At 39.1% G+C, this 13,767-nt stretch overlaps 1 protein-coding gene across 4 annotated transcripts in view; it reads left to right on the plus strand.

Annotated features, from left to right (window-relative positions):
• Positions 1 to 2,938: 2,938 nt before the first annotated feature.
• CSDE1 (cold shock domain containing E1) overlaps positions 2,939 to 13,767 on the plus strand; it is a 39,266-nt gene continuing 28,437 nt past the window's right edge. For 3 of the 4 annotated variants that reach the window (XM_060626337.2, XM_060626339.2, XM_060626340.2), the window contains exons 1-2: positions 2,939 to 3,068; positions 11,818 to 12,204. The gene's annotated coding sequence lies outside the window, so the exon portion shown is untranslated. Of the gene's footprint in view, positions 3,165 to 11,817; positions 12,205 to 13,767 lie in introns of all 4 variants that reach the window. The other variant, XM_060626338.2, reaches the window with a different exon arrangement.

Genomic DNA, 13,767 nt, shown 5'->3' on the forward strand with positions numbered 1-13,767 from the left:
TGCTTCTGATTCTGTGCCTCACTCTCTCTCTGCCCCTCTCCCACTCATGCTCTGTCTCTCTCTGTCTCAGAAATAAACATTAAAAAAAATTTTTTTTTTTAAAGTTCCCTTTAGGGGCGCCTGGGTGGCTCAGTCAGTTGAACATCTGACTTCAGCTCAGGTCGTGATCTTGCGGTCCATGAGTTCGAGCCCCACGTCGGGCTCTGTGCTGACGGCGCAGAGCCTGGAGCCTGTTTCAGATTCTGTGTCTCCCTCTCTCTTTCTGACCCTCCCCCATTCATGCTCTGTCTCTGTCTGTCTCAAAAATAAATAAACATTAAAAAAAATTTCAAAAAAGTAAAAAAATTTAAAAATAAATAAATAAATAAATAAATAAATAAATAAAAGTTCCCTTTACCTCCCCTAAATAGGAAAGACATGTCAGAATGAAAACAGCCCTTAGAATCTTGAATAAATTTAGCCTTATTTTTTAAAAAATCTCTACATTGACCTAATATTTCTCATTTCACAGAGAACTGACAAAAATCTCATCCTATACAGTTGCCATCACTGCTCAAGAAAAACTTACAAATGTGTAAAGGATGCTTTTGATTGTCAAATAGATTCGAGAGATATGTGCTTATTGATAATTGTAGAGAGAAAAAAACACAATCATAATCAATTTCACTATCTAAGTTTCTCAGGGAAGAAAAACTGGGATGATAAATACCAAAAAATAATGTATGCATTTTTTTTGTTTCAGTTTATTCCTTAATAGAATAAATATCTCCTCAAAATCCATAACTACCCCATTGCATAGGAGATGGCTTCCCAAGTGACTTCACAAGTTTCTGCTTTAACTTTGGTTTTAAAAAATAAACATAACATGATAACTACATTTCAGTTTTTTAATTTCACTTCAAAAGTAATCTGAAAAAAATTATTGCCCTAAAATGTAGCGATCTTCTAAAAATGAAACCTACCTCTAGTTATGGGTAATACTTGTAAAAAGAATAAATCACATAAGCTAGTGATTTAAATCAAATGTTTCCATCTTTTACTTTCTTTAATGCCTTGGATGCTAAAATGTATGCTTCTGGGTGTATGCATATTTGCATTTTGTGTTTAATGTAAATTGATACTAATTATGGATCATGGAGGAATTTAAAGGCAATTGAGACATAATCAGAATGATGAGGATGAATGGTTGTATGATTTAGGAAGGCATTTAGAAACTATGTGTAATAGTAGAAATCAAGACTTATTCTTTCTTATTAATAGGGATTGTATATATAGAATTTAATGAGACTATTATTTTTTACATTTCCCATTACTGTGATATTTGAGAATGCGTGCTCTTAGACCTAATTCTACTTTTAGCCCAGCTTCACATGACCTTGTTTCTAGTGCAAGAGCCCGGGGCAGTTTCTCTGTAACATTAGATTAGAATATCCAGACTAGATCTATTGCTGAGAAGGAGAGATCTCAATTTAAGAACTGGACAAAGGAAACAAAACAGCTGGTTTGACAGATGAAATGTTTTGTACTTCCCCAACAGAACACTCTAATTTCTAACAACATCCTACACTATTGTTCAGTGCTACTCATTCAACAAGCTTTTGAGAGTTGTCTATGCCAAGTACTGTCAGAAACTAGGGATGCAAAGATGAATGTCATTGGTCCTGTCGTAAAGTATCACTAGGTGGTATAAACCAATAATTACAATAGAGTGAGCTATGAAAACATTGAAAGCAAATATGAAGCAAATATCTTACCTTGGAAGCATGGGAAGGCATCAAAGAGAACAAAGGCAGCTTGGAGGTGGAATGGAATTGGACTAATAGCAACAGAGTTCAGAGAGAAATGTTTTAACATCATAACTAGAATACTGCCTCCTCTTAGAATTCAAAATAATTTGCTCACAATTGGAGGCTATTTACTCTTAACTCTGTGCATCTTTCCTTCACTGCACTTATGTCTCTGTGTACGTTTAAATTTGTTTTTGTGATTACTTAATGGTGCTAGACTGAAAGTTCCTTGAGGACAGAACTATATCCATTTGTCTTGAGAACTGTATACACCCCAATGATGACAGATATGAGATGCAGAATAAATGTATTTTGAAAGCGAAAATAAAGCGTAGGGGAGTTCTCAGGAGCGTGACTGGTCATTGTTTATCCAATATTGTCAAGAGGGAGAGCCACAGAATCTGGGAAAAGCATTCCTCTCACCAGAGGGTACTGCCCTATTGTTTGACAAGGGATAACTCATTGAACTTTTCTGTGGCCACAATGAACTATTTTCTTTCTTCCCCATACCCCTTTGGATTAATCATCATTTGCCCTGATTTCAACCTTTTGGTTACTGATTCAGCCTCTTTGATTACCAGATACAATACGAATATCTTCTGGTGACTAAAAGGTCAGTTGAAGGAGTTTTTTGTTTGTTTTTTGTTTTCTAATGGTTATGCTGCCTTGCTCACTCTTGTCCGTCTGTTGCAAGCACTACAGTTTCTGCGAGACAAAGGTCTCACGTAGAACTTCCAAACTACCTTACTAAAACCTACTCTATACTAACGAAAATTCCAGTATATTATAGCAGACAAGAGAAAAAAAGCCTTGCGCTGTGAGGAGAAACTGGGGTTTGGGGCTTCTGAATAATGTCCGAGAAAACAGAAATCCTTTATATGACATTCCTGCATATGCCCTCCAGATTGTTCGTCCTCAAAGTTTAGCCTGGTCTCTCTGTCTAAAGCATATTCAGGTTTGCAAAGATCAGAGACGCCGAAAGTTAACCGCCACCCCGCCCCATGCGTCCCAGCGGAGTCAGTAAACACGGAGATTGCTTCCCGCACCTCAAGGGGGAGGGAATGTAAGGGAACGTGGGCACCATCTTGGTTGTGGTTAAGCGTAGCGCACTAGTTGGCGTCATTCAGACCTCATGCGCAAGCGTATTAGGAATACGCTCCCCCTCGCTTCCCGTGCACGCGCTCAGAGCCCGCAACTCTCGCGAGAGAAGCGAGATTTATTCCTACGTACCGGGCCGTGCTGCTTATGGCGGCGCTGGAGAGGGGGCGCTGAGCTGTTGGGGTGAGTACGACCTCAGGGTCCAACTGGGGGTAGTAAGAAGCCAGGCTAGGTGCGGATGAGAAGACCAAGACTAACAGGAGAGACTTCTGAGTCAAGGTGGGCACTCCTAGAGCTCTGGGCAGGGAAGGTTTCACCCTGAGTCTCTACCCCGGCTTTTCCACCTGGCCCCCGTTTAACTGTCTAAGCCTCACGTCAGGCCGCAGAGCTGAAAGGAAGAGTCGAGGCCAGGCAGCCGCGCGTGGTGGTGGTGGTGGTGACTAAAGTGGGGGGAGGGAGCGAAAATGGAGGCTCCGACCGCAGCCAAGATGGAGGCAGGGGTGCGGGGCTCGGGCGCGGAGGCTGCTGGGAATTGTAGTCTGGCCACTTCCTCCTCTGCGGCTTGGCGGGGGAAACGGGAACTACAAGTCCCGGCGGGCGGGGCGAGGGGGGGTGGTGGCGCGGTCCTTTGTGTGAGGCTGGCAGAGCCGGAGGCAGAGGGGCCTGCTTTGACTCCGGACCCCATAGTTTACTGGCAGTCACCTGCTTGGGGATCTGACTACGAGTACCAGAGCGCAGTGCGGTAGTGGCGCCTCCTTTGTGTATGGACTGAGACCCCGCTCCGTCTAAATGCTTAGAGACACCCCTTTCCCCAGCCACGTCTGACACAGTAGCGTAGCCGAAGTGTCATCTTTACTTCCACTCACCTAGAGCTGTCTGTCTTGATTCTGAACACCCAACATTCCCTTCTTCGCTTACCCCTCGGCTTCTTGAGAAAGGGAACCAGCCCCTAATCGTGGGCACGTGGCTCTCATTCCTTCATCCTGGGGTTAGGGCGTACTCTATTAGAGCTCTGTGGAATCGTCCTTAGCACCATCTCTGCCTCTTATGGTGCCAGAGCCTGGCCCCTGTTGAGCAGCGAACGACTTGGCTTCGTCATTCTCTGTAGAGTGAGTTTTTTTAGAACCCTGGCAGGAGACCCTTGAAGATTTTAACCATCGATCGATATTTTATCAGTAGGAAATTTGGGGCGCCTGGCTGGTTGAGTCGGTAGAGCTTGCAAACTCTTGGTCTCAGTGTCGTTTTTAAACCCCACCTTGGGTGTAGAGATTACTTAAAAATCTTTAAAAAAAAAAAAAAAAGAAAAAAACACTATGACAATTTTAGTGCCTTGGTTCTTTTGGTTTCAGGTTTTCCTTTAGAAACACCCAGATGGCTCCTTTCTTGCTTGACTCAAAAGTGAGGCAGGGAACGCTCCCTAAAACAGCCTTCAATCTGCAAACACAAAAATCTGAACACTGTTGTAGGAGGTTGTTGTTTTGCACCTAAAATGAGTGAAAGAATGGTCCTCTAAAGAGTTTAGAGACAGGGTTAGAGGGCGAGGGAGGACGTCCAAAGACACTGTAGTAAAATTTCCTTTGAGAGACATAGTTTTTTATCAGGATGATATGAACTGCCAGCTCTTGACCAGAGCTACCGGCCTAACAAATGCAGGTACCAAATTATAGCTCATAAGTTATTCAGTATCAAAATGCTGAGTAATTTTCATTTTGAGTTTCTAGAAGGTAGGCATTTTCAATACTACATGGAGGGACAATATAATACCTTGGTGCTTTTGGGGTACTAATGAAAAATAGGTGTTCTTGGTGTGGGTTAAGAAGAGGGTTTATATGCCTGAATGGTTGTGTGTGTATGTATGTGGGTATATATATATATATATATATATATATATATATATATGAGTCATAAAATCTGGGTAAATATTCAGCCTTGTTTCTTTTTGTTTCCTTTTAGCCTTAGGCTTGAAATAAAAGAGATGGTAGTGGTTTGAGTGATTTTGCAGCTGCTCTGGATGTTTACCATTGGGATGAGTATTTATAGCAGCTGAGTTGAAAAGTAAAGTATTTGAGGCGCAGAAGATAGGTTTTCTTTTTTTGTAAATAAGTTCTGACTTAACAAGTATGACCTTTAGAGTGTGGTTGAAAATTCTGGTAAATTCCTGCAAATCAAAAAATGAGAGCGTGAAAGCTGACATACAGTCCTGCTTTATTCCACTCCTGTTTTCCCCTCCATCCATCTAAAGACACACTGTGCAGAGCCATCCAGCTTGTAAAAAATATTTTTTCTGGGGTGCCTGAGTGGCTCAGTTAAGCGTCTGACTTCAGCTCAGGTCATGATCTCAAGGTTCGAGGGTTCGGGCCTGCCTTGGGCTCTGTGTTGACAGCTCAGAGCCTGCAGCCTGCTTGGGTGTCTCCCTCTCTTTCTTCCCCTCCCCCACTCGTGCTCTCTCATGGTCTCAAAAATAAATTATAAATGTTAATAAAAATTTTTTAAAATATTTTTTCTTTTAAATTGTTGAAAAATATACATAACATAAAGTTTATAATTTTAACCCCCCCCCCCCCTTTTTTTAAAGTGTATGGTTCAGAGATAATAACTTCATTCACATTGTTTTGAGGACCATACTTTTGGCAAGGTAGCTGAAACACGGAAATGCTGTTTGGACAGATTTTTAAGGAGCTGAACTGTAGGACTGTATTATAAAATAAAAATTTTGATTTTTGTTAAACACAAAGAACTCTGTGCCTTCTTAGCTTTTGTCTTTTCAAAAAATGAAAGGGAAACTAATTTGAGATCTTTGACTCAGACTGTCTTATGGAGAGCTGTAAAACCTGGAGGATTTTTCATAATAGAGAATTACAGCAACAAAAATTACAACTTTTTTAAGACTTCATAGCTAGAATATCTACAGGGGTGAAAATGCTTTGGTAGGAGTGACTTGTTTTCTTGAATTCCATCATTTCTTGATGTTAAATTATTTTTGCCGAAGTCAGGATTTTAAAAATTCCTTTGTCTTGATACTGGAATGTTTCCACTTCTATGTAGGAGTACCTAGTAAAAACAATACAAAACTTTTTTTTCAGTTCGTACTGCGAAGTCTGAGGAATTATAAAATGTATTTTTCATTAAGGTTATTAAACTGGAGTATGATGTTCTAGGCAGTATTCTGTTCAGAAGTACTGAATGGGCATTTTATTTTTGAAGCGTTTTTATATTTAATATGTCCTTTAATGCTGAGGTTTAACTGTGTAGTTGAAAATAAATTGATTAGCAGTTTCTTCACGGTTAACATGTTGGCTATCCATTGGTTTGTAGCCCTAGCCAATAAATAACCAGTTAGTTATTTACACTTTTGCTTCTCAACGCAGTACGTACAAGCTCTTGCTATCTATGGTCAGGTTTGCTAGATACTGCCTCCTTTTATCTGTGAAAGCCTTTGCCAAAGAGCCTTTTGTTTTCTATGTATTGGGCATGCCAGTACCTTTTTCCCTCATGAGTCTGTACCTTCTGTGACCAATTTGGTAGTCATGTATGGCACTTAAACTGTGCACAATTCTGAATTGAAATGTGCTATAATTGTAAAATAAACATCAGATTTCAAAGAAAACTTTTTAGATTGACTACATAGGGAAAATAACATGTCAGATATATTTGGTTAAATAGACCTAATACAAATTAGTTTCACCTTTTTCTCTCAATTTTAACATGATTACCAGAAAATTTTAAATTACATGCATGGTTTTGCACTATATTTCGCATGAACAGTGCTGGTCTACACTATTTTCTGGGTTTTGTGTTTGGAGCATTTAGCTCCTTCCTACACTGGCATTTGTCCTATTTCAGAGTGCTAGTGTATTATAAAAGCGGTTAAGTGATAGATGGAGATAAAACTTAAAATGTCTTAGCAGCTATTCAGGTAATTAACAACCCAGCGTAATTGTTCTTACTGAACATATACAAAAAGATAGTTGCAGTAATTTGATTTTCTCTAATTTCTGCCTGATATGATGGCTTAAAAATGGTTAATTATCTAAACTTTATCATTTTCCTTAGATTCTAAAGCAAAAGTGAATTAAAATGTTAACCACTTCAGTTATACAGGTAATAGCAAAATATGACACACTTAAATTGTCTTGAGTTAAAGCATCTAGAAATATGAACTAGTGCTGCCTAATTGGATCGTTGCTCTTCTCAAAAAAAAAAAAAAAAAAGTATTTTCTGGGCACCTGGATGACTCAGTCGGTTAAGTGTCCAACTCTTGATTTTGGCTCAAGTTATGATCTCTCAGGGTTTGTGAGTTTGAGCCCCGCGTCGTCGGGCTCTATGCTGACAGCGCTGAGCCTGCTTGGGATATTTCCTCCCTCTCTCTCTCTCTCTCTCTCTCTCTCTCTCTCTCTCTGCCATGTCCCTCTCTTACGAGCACTCACACGTGCATGTACCCACACGTGCTCTCTAATTTTTTTTTTTTTTTTAAATTAAAAAACCTACTTTCTGAACAAAGTGGGTTAGGTGGGAAGACTTACAGACTAGCCTGTCATTACCATTGCCCCCAGGTGAGTGCTGTACAGACTTTGAGAATAACTTGTCAAAATGACAAACTGGGTTATGTGATATATTTTAGATGGATTGTTGGCCACGTAAGTGTAGTGGTTCAACATTTATTTAGTGCCTGCTGTTTGCTTGTCTTCTACTAGGCCTTTTTTTAAGACCGTTGAGATAGGAATACCTATTTGGATTATCAGTTCAGTTCAAAGAATTAGCTTTTAACTTCCGACTGAAGCTGTGTGACATAATAGTTGATAATTAACTAGTGGTGATACTGTTTCCATACAAAACAAAGGAAAAGGGAATTGATTACTTAGCAGTGAGGGAGGCTCTGAGATCAACATTTAAACTGTTCCTTAGTGTTTTGGTTGGTACTTCTTTCATGTGACTTAAGTATCTAGCTTTTGGGGGCTAGGGGGAATGCACTGCATTCTTAGGGTTAAGGCAGAAGAGTTGTCAGTACCGCCCATGAATGTTAATAATCTTGGCATGAGTGCATAGCCAATTTTATTAAAATGCCCAATGGGTACTTTTTAAGTGTTTCATTAAGTGTTAATTTGACTGAAAAGTGTTTTGTTAACCATAGAAGTCTCATAGCTGTGAAGATACTAATGAAGTAAAATTCAGCCACTTTCAGTTATTTTTGATAGCTGGTGCATTTGTTTGAGCTTTAATAGATCCTAATAGGCTTCATTAGTGCCCCAACACTAACTCTGCAATGCTCCAGATTTTAGATTCTGGAAGTCTCATTTCTGTGTTACTAAGTGACAATCTGGACAGTTCTTAACATAATACAACACCCTAGAACTGGGTTAATCCAAATTTTTCAAGATAAGTTGTTTCAGAAAAAGACAAATATCATATGATTTCACTCGTGAAATTTAAGAAACAACAGATGAACATAGGAGAAGGGAAAAAAGGAAGCAAATCCTAAGAGACTTAATGATAGAGAACAAACAGGGTTGATGGAGAGAAGGTGGGCGGGGAATGGGTATTAAGGAGGGCACTTGTGTTGAGCAATAGGTGTTATATGTAAGTGATGAATTACTAAATTCTCCTGAAACCCAATATTACAGTATATGTTAACCGACTAGAGTTTTTTTTTTTAATTTTTTTTTAAACGTTTATTTATTTTTGAGACAGAGAGAGAGCATGAACGGGGGAGGGGCAGAGAGAGAGGGAGACACAGAATTTGAAGCAGGCTCCAGGCTCTGAGCTGTCAGCCCAGAGCCCGACGCGGGGCTCGAACTCACGGACTGTGAGATCGTGACCTGAGCTGAAGTCGGACGCTTAACCGACTGAGCCACCCAGGCTCCCCAAACCGACTAGAATTTAAATAAAAATTACCAAAAAAAAATTCTCACCTCTTTTATCAGATAGCCTTTTGGGGTCTTTGGGTTTGTAAATAGAAGTTGGTAGAACTGCTGCACTTGAATTGTGGTGTCCTTTTCCTATTATGGACTAACTGCCTTTTTTGCTGTGGTAGTTTCTGCTGTGCTTAAGTTTGGCAGTGCTGGATTAGGTGCTGAAGGGGGCTGTGATACAGAAATAAACTTGTGGGGCACCTGGGTGGACTTTTGATTTCAGCTCAGGTCATTATTTCACGGTTTGTGGGTTTGAGCCTTGAGTTGGGATTCTCTCTCTCCCTTTCTCTCTGACCCCACTGTCCCCACCCCCACCCCCACTCATGTACACTCTCAAACTTAAAAAAAAAAAAAGAAAGAAAGAAACTTGTTTCATAATTGGAGGAACAAGACACATAGCATGAAGTAAGCAAAGTGCAGAAATGACTTGGTACCAAAAAGGATGATATGATGTATGCAGTGGGAGTTACTGCCTCACATAGTGGGAATTAAGGTATTAAGTCTGTACTGGAAATGGTACAGAGGAAGCTGTTTTGTCACTTTGAAGATGGTAATATTATCTCTTTGTGGGAAGACCCACATGCACAAAGAAGGCTAGAATTCAGGAATCTTCCAAGGGTTATGTTTAAGAATTAGGCAGGAAAATGTACCTATCTAGGAGACCTGGAGAGCAATTGAAGGTAAAAGATGGAAAGGTAGAATAGAGAACACCTTAAAATGGTAGTTCTTAAATCCTGCCACGAGTCAGAATCATACGGAGAGAGGAGAGATAAAATATACCAATTCCTGGGATGTAACCCTCGTGAAATTGAATTAGAATCTCAAGGTAGGACCCAGGCTTTGATTTTTTTTTTTTTTTTTTTTTTTTTTTTTAGGTTGCCCAGGTGGTTGGGTTGGATGTGTAGCCAGGATTAAGAATTTCCCATCTAAAGTGCTAAAAAAAAATCATTGAAGATTTAGGACAATGAAATGAGGTGAAATTGGAGTTTTAGATCAGTCTAGCAGTATTGTGTGACAGAAAATGGAAAGAGTTGACACTGGAAATTAGCAGATGTGTTAGATACCTATACTAAAATATGTGTCATTTAGCTATCTTGAAGGAAATATCGATAAGACTTGCGACACTGGATGTGGAGGTAGAGAAGGAGGAATCAAAGATCATAACGGAAGTAGCCTCACTTTAGGCCAATTAAATTACTTTTTTTTTTTTTAATGTTTAGTTTTGAGAGATAGAGTGGGGGAGGGGCAGAGAGAGAGGGAGAGAGAATCTTAAGCAGGCTCCTCATTTTCAGCACAGAGCCCAGTGTGTGGCTCAAACTCACGAACTGTGAGATCATGACCTGAGCCAAAATCAAGAGTTGGATTCTTAGCCAACTGAGCCACCCAGGCACACCATAGGCCAATTAAATTACTCTTTGAATGAGGACTGGGCTTAGGTATTTTTTAAAGCTTCCCAAGTGATTTGGGAACCATTGGCCTAAGAAATATCTAGTCTGGGAAATAAAATGATCCAAATAAAAAGAACAATATATAACAGCATTTGATATTTGAGGTAATAATACAAAGTCAGGGAACGTAAGGTATAGCCACAAAAAAACAAAAAACAAGCCACAGATCAGCTCTTGATGAGTTTTCATTTTGTGTATGAGAAACCAGAATTTAGAGAGATGAAATGATTTATTCAAGCATTTTACTAGTAAGTGTCAGTGGATGGACTGGGGCTCTCCTGGTCTAAGCTATTTCACAAGCTCTGACCTCTTGCACCTTATAGACATTCTTATTTCTGAGGTTTCTAAAATACACTATTCATCTCTCAGCATATCTAAAACCAAATCTACCTTTTTTTTTCTCCCTGTGTAAATCGTTTTGCTAACAGCACCAGTTAATATTTCGGTCAGTACAGAAGAAACGCTTTTATGGCTAATATAAAGCACGATTCTGTGGTTTTACCTATAAATATATTTCGCTTCCCATCTCTTCTCATCTTAATTGTTTCTTTTTTATAGATATTTTTTCTCTATTTCTGGCAACAGCTCAGAAATAGAGATTTCTCAGAAAATGAGATTTCTGTTACCTTCACTAACTTATCTCCCATAGGATTTCAAGACTTAATATCCTTTCATCAAAAACTAAGGCTCTCTATTTCCTGTTATATCAAGTTGAAATACTTCATAATCTGACTCCACTACACCTGTCACACCACGTATCCCATTTCACTTTAAGCCAGCCCTCTGTTCTGGCCAGACTAGACTGTTGATTCCTCTGAAACAACAAGCTGCACTTGTTGGCCATAGTCATTCATGTAATAATAAACCTCCCTTGATGTCAGGCATCAAAAATCATATACATGGTCCCTGCTTTCAAGGAACTTATGATTCAGTGGCATACCCTGGCTTGGCATACCCCGACATGCCTAGAATGCTTGACTGTTTTATTTCTCTTAAAAATTTGCCTATGTCTCTAAATTAAGCCTGTCTCTTATTAACTCCTTCTCTGTGCTCACCATGTTGTTTCAATGCACTTACAGTGGTGAAGAAACAACAAGTAGTAGCTCTAGTATACTGTATGTCATAGTACTCTGATATTGGTTGGGCAAATTAATTTTTGGCATTTGGTCCTATATTCTAGTTTTTCTCCGTGTATAACTCTTCTCTGCAAGAGTGTAAGTTATCTGATGGCAGGAACTTCTTTATTTTCCATAATACCTACCATAGTACTAGATGCTTATAAAACACTTTGTATTAAATTGAATATTATGCTTTATAACTTAGAACTTAAGGTGTGGAAGTGTCAATTAAGGACTGAAATTCCTGTTTTGAGTGTATGACACCAAAGGAGGTATCCATTAGCACTTGAGAGATTGCTCAAATAACATCAAATGAGTGTGCTTTCAAGTTTCTTGCGTTCCTTGTTTAGCCAATGAATGATTCTAACTTTATGAAATGAGCTTGTCACCTCTACCCACCCTCTGTCTTGGTTCTTTTATGTAAGTTATACTTAATGTCTTCATTTTTTATCTCTAGTATGAAGTGTAACAGAACAGATTTTACCACCTGAAACTGCTGCTTCAAGTTCAGATCAGGCAAGGAACAAACCTCGAAACAACCAACAAGACCAAAGAAGAGTACACTTAAGTTGAAGACACAACACTTGATCTGAAACAAGAAGTTTGTGCCTACTCAACAGCTTTGAAAGAGCACTTCCCAACGCTGCTAGTAGTCTTTGTTTTCTTCAGTGCTGTACTGTGAGATTGCCCGGTGCAGCAGCAGTTGTATTCTTTATTAGCTTGATAGATCATTTTCTCTCGCTCTTTTTTTTAATACTAGCAACTTTCATCCTTTGAAACGTGTGCTGAAAAAGAAGAATCAGCAAATACTACTGAAAGTGCAATATTTGATTATCACTGCGAGGTAGGTTTGTAGTTTCCTCTTGGCAAAGGATCCGTTTGTAATTTCAGAAATCCTGATTGTTTTGGCCAAATATAAAATCTTATTAATGTCTTCTTTTCTAAAGCTATTCTGAAAACAATTTATATGCTCAGCCATTTAGTCTGAAAATGTCAACACTAGATTATTTAATTTATTATCTCTTACTGGACAAGGACAATATTGATGGCCAAACTATGGGATTTTTCAAACCAGATTACATTTGTTAATACATGTGGATCTCTCTTAATGTATCGGTCTCTTAGAAAGGAAAACTCCCATTGCACTGTTTAAAAGTTAGAATTTCAGTTGCAGTCTGTTCAGCGATCTCTGTAAAGGTAAAGAAAGCCTTGGGGCGCCTGGGTGGCGCAGTCGGTTAAGCGTCCAACTTCAGCCAGGTCACGATCTCGCGGTCCATGAGTTCGAGCCCCGCGTCAGGCTCTGGGCTGATGGCTCGGAGCCTGGGGCCTGTTTCCGATTCTGTGTCTCCCTCTCTCTCTGCCCCTCCCCCGTTCATGCTCTGTCTCTCTCTGTCCCAAAAATAAATAAAAAACGTTGAAAAAAAAAATTAAAAAAAAAAAAAAAAAAAAAAAGAAAGCCTAGAGAGAAGGGACATTTGAAGGCGAATAGTGCTTTAAGAGGGAGAAGAGTCTTCGTAGAGGCAACAGAATGAGCAGATTCAGGGAGATCTGAAAGCATATAGTATATAATGAGTGGTCTATTATGAACAAAGTGGGAGATACAGTTTTGTGGGTAGAGAGAGTAACTAGAAAGGAAAACTTGCTGGAGGAAGGTTCTGAAGGTCCCAATGTATTTGACTTCGTTCTATAGAAAAGTCATCAGATGTTTATATTTGTAAGCAAGGGCTTAATGGGTTTTTTAATTTCAAAACTGAGATAGCTTTATTGCTTCAGGTTTTAAAATTATATTTTCAGAAGTGTATCTTTGAAAACAAGTAGAACAACTTTTTAAGAGATAGACTGAGGGTGGGAAAACCTGTTAAGAGCAATGGATAGGATATAAGGAAGATAAAAACTAGAGTATAGGCAGAGAAAGAGACAGTAGGTGTTTTTAGTGGTAGAAGTGATAGGACTTGATAACCAACTGAATGTGAAAATGAGCCTGGAGGGAATTGACCTAGTCTACCCAGTTATAGAAGCTCGAAACCTTTTTGTTCATAGGACTGGGGAACTTTACATGGGGACTTGTTGAAAGCAAAATATATTGTGGAACTCTAGTGCATTCATTAGATAGTAATCTGAAGTTGAGGAAATATGCTAGCATGGAATATTAAACAGTGGTTATTTGGGGAGGGAGGATTATAAAAGGCAATTGTCCTTTTTAGTCAGCTTTCTAAACTGTGTAGAAATAGAAGCTTGGAAATCAGAAAGGAGTCCTCGCTTTATAAGTAATAAATGAAGAAGTACCAAAGAAGAGAATGTTCAAAGAAATAAAGGTAGCCAGGAAGGAACACCGAGGAAGATCATTTTAAGGAGAATTTGGTTGATAACCCTTTTTTAAAATGCTGCAGTAATCAAATAGAATGAG

Source organism: Panthera onca, chromosome C1 (assembly GCF_046562875.1).
Source record: "Panthera onca isolate mPanOnc1 chromosome C1, mPanOnc1 haplotype 2, whole genome shotgun sequence".
NCBI classification, from domain to species: domain Eukaryota; kingdom Metazoa; phylum Chordata; class Mammalia; order Carnivora; family Felidae; genus Panthera; species Panthera onca.